The following is a 5290-nucleotide window of genomic DNA, read 5'->3' as shown; positions in this document are numbered from 1 at the left end:
TCCAGTGAATAGGTGATATGCGTAGTCCATGGGAAAGCCCTTTAAACCCTTTTCAGAGGCAGCCATTCCCGAATTGTTACAAGTCCCATTCCAGTAACAAGTGGCTTCAATACTTCTCTTCCTTAGAATGAAACTGCTTTCCAAATCTGATAAAGAACAAGACAATTTGTATCGCGTTGCATCAGCCGTAGCCCTCTCTTTCACGTCTCCGTTGCTTATCCATGGTGGCATTCCTAAACATCTATTGATACACCTAACAAAATGTCATAACCTTATAATAAGAAGCTGGAAGTGTTTGCATTGATACGGGGAAAGATAACTTATGTGGCTATTATATTGTCAAAGGAAACCTTAACTAAGTCATTTGAAATGGTTTTAATATAATTAAAGCAACTATTGTAAGTGTATTGCTCTATTATTACAGCTCTGGGTAATTTTCATTGTCTTCCCAAGTGTTATAGTAGGCGTCACCTTTTCACACATTAGCCAGTGAACTTCTGGTGTAAGCTGTGCTATTGGCCAACAGTAACAAGAAGGCTCCTGACAGCCCTATGGATGCCTTATAAGTATCCCAAGCCATGCAACTGCTCTTTTGTTGGGCATACATCCTCTCTGGGAACATTGCTTTGGACTATACAAACAAGAAGAAATTTATCCATGGATTTTAGAAAATTTTACATCCTTAGTACTGTCCTTGTGTTTTGCCCGGTCTTTACTGCCTCAGCATGGTGAGTTTGACTATAATTTCTATGTAGAATCCAAAATATTCTTCAATACAACTAAAACGTTAACATTTTCTCGTCTGTTTCTAGGTCAGTCAACAATTTTCTAATGACAGGACCAAAGGTAATTTTTTTTAACTTTTTTATTATCATTTTTTATTAGTTTTATCCAAATAAGTGATCAATGTCTTATTATGTCATTTTGCTTTACGCAGGCCTACCTGACTTATTCTACCAGCGTGGCAGTCGGGGCTCAGAGCGGAATCGAGGAGTGTAAGTTTCAGTTTGCATGGGAACGGTGGAATTGTCCAGAGAGCACTTTACAACTAGCAACCCACAATGGGCTAAGAAGTGGTAAGAAAATTGGCTAAAAAAGTGACAAAAATGGAACAAAATTTTTATATTCAATAGGAAATTATATCTGGGGAATTTATCTTCCCGCAAAGTTTTTTTTTTTATATATATATACGGAGATATTTATTAATCTTCGATAATATTTATATTGTACAATGTGTCTTTTACAAAAATTTTCCTATTCAAAAGGAAAGAGTAATGATTTTAGAATGTATGTTTTGAAAAGTTTTTATATGAATATGAAATTTTTAATATTTGTGGAGTTATATTTTAAAATTAGTAGAAAATATAATTGCAGAATTTGTTTGAAAATGATACATAATTATAAAATGTATCTTTATATTTAATCGTAAACAATAATATTTGTAGGATTCATCTTTTAGAAAACATTTATATTTAATTAATTTTTTTTTTAATTTGTCTTTTAGAAACTTTTATATGCAGAAGTAAGCATTAATAATCGTAGAACTTCCGTTTGAAAATGTTTTTACACTGAAATATTAATAACTGTAGAATTTACCATTTGCCTTTTTTTTATATTCATTTGTGGAATTTTTTTCCCCCTTTACAAAGTTTTTATTTGCAGTAGGAAATAATAATTGTAAATCTTTTTTTTCCCTAAAGTTTTTATATTGAATAGGAAATATTCATTATTATAAACTGTTTTTTACATGATTTATAATGTTTGTATAAAATGAGAATAATTTAAAATAATCTAGAAACTCATGTAAGAATAAGAATCATGAGAACAACTTGCAAATTAAATTTTTTTTTTTAAAGGAGCGGCATTAGTTTGACCTCATATTATAACAAATGCAATTCAATATTATTAATATAAATGATACTTCTCAATACCTGATGCCTATTAGGAGGTCGCTTGTAAATTATTTAGCAATTTAAATTTATATTTTTTTTGCACAAATGTGAAGCCATATGCAATGCTTTCACGTGCAAAACGTTCAAATGAAAAAAAAAATTATACATTCAGAATTCGTCACTATTGAATGAAGCCCGCATTCACATTGACCTATGAACAGTGCAGCCTAGCACAGACAATACTTATAGACAATTCAATAGAGCTCTATTACGTGTGCAATAAAACAATGACGTCATGTTTTTTTCCTCAAGCAACGAGAGAAACGTCTTTTGTACATGCTATCAGCTCAGCCGGAGTAATGTACACATTGACCAGGAACTGCAGTATGGGAGATTTTGATAATTGTGGATGTGATGAGTCTAGAAATGGACGTATTGGTGAGTTTTGTAATTTGTTATGATTATATGTCAATGAATACTATTTTTTGTCTAAATTGTATTTTTTCTAGATAGATAGATAGATAATAGATAGATAGATAAACAAATAATAGATAGATAGATAGATAGATAATAGATAGATAGATAGATAGATAGATAGATGGATGATTGATAGATAGATAGATAGATAGATAGATAGATAGATAGATAGATAGATAGATAGAAAGGTACTTCCACGGCACTCCAATTGTGTTAAAAAAGAAACCATTTTATTTTATGCAACAAAGTGGTGCAGCACAGCTTAACTAGTTTGCTGTGCTGCACCACTTTGTTGCATGAAATAAATTGTTTTCTTTTTTAACACAATTGGAGTGCCGTGGAAGTACTTACGTATCTACATAGAGCCTGTGGTCACGGCAATCTGCTGGCACCCCCTGCATTACGAGATTGTGCTGCTGACAAGTACTTAAGCAAGATAGATAGATAGATAGATAGATAGATAGATAGATAGATGATAGATAGATAGATAGATAGATAGATAGATAGATAGATATGAGATAGATAGATAGATAGATAGATAGATAGATAGATAGATGATAGATAGATAGATAGATAGATAGATAGATAGATAGATAGATATGAGATAGATAGATAGATAGGAGATAGATAGATAGATAGATAGATAGATAGATAGATAGATAGATAGATAGATAGATAGATAGGAGATAGATATATAGATAATAGATAGATCGATAGATAATAGGAGTAGATAGATAGAAATATATATGAATAGATGGAAAGATGATAATAGATAGATAGATAGATCGATAGATAGAAGATGATAGATAGATAGATAGGAGATAGCTAGATAGATAGATAGATAATAGACAGATAGATAAATAGGAGATAGATAGATAGATAGATAATGAATAGATAGATGAAAGATAGATAATAGATAGATAGATAGATAGATAGATAGAACATAGATAGATAGATAGGAGATAGATAGATAGATAGATAGATAGATAGATAGATAGATAGATAGATAGGAGATAGATAGATAGATAGGAGATAGTAGATAGATAGATAGATAGATAGGAGATAGATAGATAATGAATAGATAGATGAAAGATAGATAGATAGATAGATAGATAGATAGAAGATAGATAGATAGATCGATAGATAGATAGATAGATAGATAGATAGAAGATAGATACACAGGAGATAGATAGATAGATAGATAGATAGATAGCTAGATAGAAGATAGATAGATAGATAGGAGATAGATATATAGATAGATAGATAGATAGATAGATAGATAGGAGATAGATAGATAGGAGATAGATAGATAGGAGATAGATAGATAATGAATAGATAGATGAAAGATAGATAGATAGATAGTAGATAGATAGATAGATAGATAGGAGATAGATAGATAGATAGATAGATAGATAGATAGATAGATAGATAGGAGATAGATACACAGGAGATAGATAGATAGATAGATAGATAGATAGATAGATAGATAGATAGATAGATAGAGAAAGATAAACTTTACTGCCATGTATTTTATTTCTGCTATATGTAGGAATGTTTTTCACTAGTATCTTCCTGGGCCTACCAGCCAGCGTCCAGCAGTGTCATTCAATATCCATCCATTGTACTGCTCAGCAGGGGAGGCACGGAGAGGTCATTAGGATACATGTGCAAACTAGCATCGCCTTCACTGGTTAAAGATAAATAGGATTTTTCAAACCAACTTGATACTGTATATAAAGTAAGATTTTTTTATCTCCATTTTTCCCATAGGTGGAAGAGGCTGGGTATGGGGTGGATGCAGCGATAACGTCGAATTCGGAGAGAGGATCTCGAAACTTTTGTCGACGGCTGGAGACTGGACAAGATGCTCGAGCCCTAATGAACCTACATAACAATGAAGCAGGAAGACTTGTAAGTCATTAACATTGTTTGCGCGGCGTATTCTTTCTTGACATGTTTCTTTCATTTAACCCATTAAAATAGAATAGCGGAAGAGACATGCTGTCTAATAGGAGGTCAATGCAGGTTATTTCTTAACGGAGGGCAGAACATTCCACCTTCTCCACTTGACATGTGCAAACTCCGGCCCAGCTTAGAGGTGTAAGAAGTGTGGGTTCAGCATTAGGTAGTGGTCACACCTCGCTATAATGTGTCTTAGTTTGGGATTAGGAAGCCCTAAGACAATAACTTCTTTAACACTAAATGGGTATCAACTTGTAAAGAAAAGTGCTTCTTGGCCATGTTAGAAATACAAGTAAGTAGGGTATGGGCCCCACTGAGGAATAGGCAAGGAATCTGAAGTGGAATCCGCTCTTAATTTCCACTTGAAATTCCTCTTGTAATTAATTATAAAACAGAGCAATGTCCCATTGTGTTCAATAGGATTTCCGTTCTGTTGTTTATATGGCAGAATTTCGAGCAGAATTGTCTGCCATGGATCCACTTTCATTTCTTTGGTGGATATAGAAGTCAATGGGCTTTGAATTCTGCTTGAATTCTGCCTCAAATTCTGCTCAGAGCTGAATAGGTGAGGAATAGGTAGGGTTCAAACTACAGAATCCGCACAGTATTTTGAGCGGATTCCACATCCAAATGGCTTTCCGCTCATTTGTTCTGTTGCGGATCTGCGTTATGCCCAAAGAATTGACATGTCAATACTTTGGGTGGATTCTGCTACAGGAATCCTTAGAGTCAAGGGGGCTTGAATTCTGCTTGAATTCTGCTTGCATTCTGCTCAAATCTGCTCAAATTCTGGCCCTAAGGTTGTACACTGTCTAGTCTAAGGCCGGGTTCACACACTGGTAAACACCGGCGTTCTGTAAACGGGCCAGTAAAGTTCATCCCGGCCGGTACGCAGTGATGAACTTCTTCTTGGTGAATTCACCCTAGCACACATTGTGTGAACTGACCAGTTTTGTGTG

General features: G+C 33.8%; 1 pseudogene; it reads left to right on the top strand.

Annotated features, from left to right (window-relative positions):
* The first annotated feature begins 681 nt into the window (after positions 1-681).
* Positions 682-4280, top strand: LOC138775870 (protein Wnt-8-like; annotated as a pseudogene).
* Positions 4281-5290: the final 1010 nt, after the last annotated feature.

The sequence above is a fragment of the Dendropsophus ebraccatus genome, unplaced genomic scaffold (genome assembly GCF_027789765.1).
Source record: "Dendropsophus ebraccatus isolate aDenEbr1 unplaced genomic scaffold, aDenEbr1.pat pat_scaffold_2314_ctg1, whole genome shotgun sequence".
NCBI lineage: Eukaryota > Metazoa > Chordata > Amphibia > Anura > Hylidae > Dendropsophus > Dendropsophus ebraccatus.
Note: the sequence above shows the minus strand (reverse complement) of the source record. Positions and strands in the feature narration are given on the sequence as shown.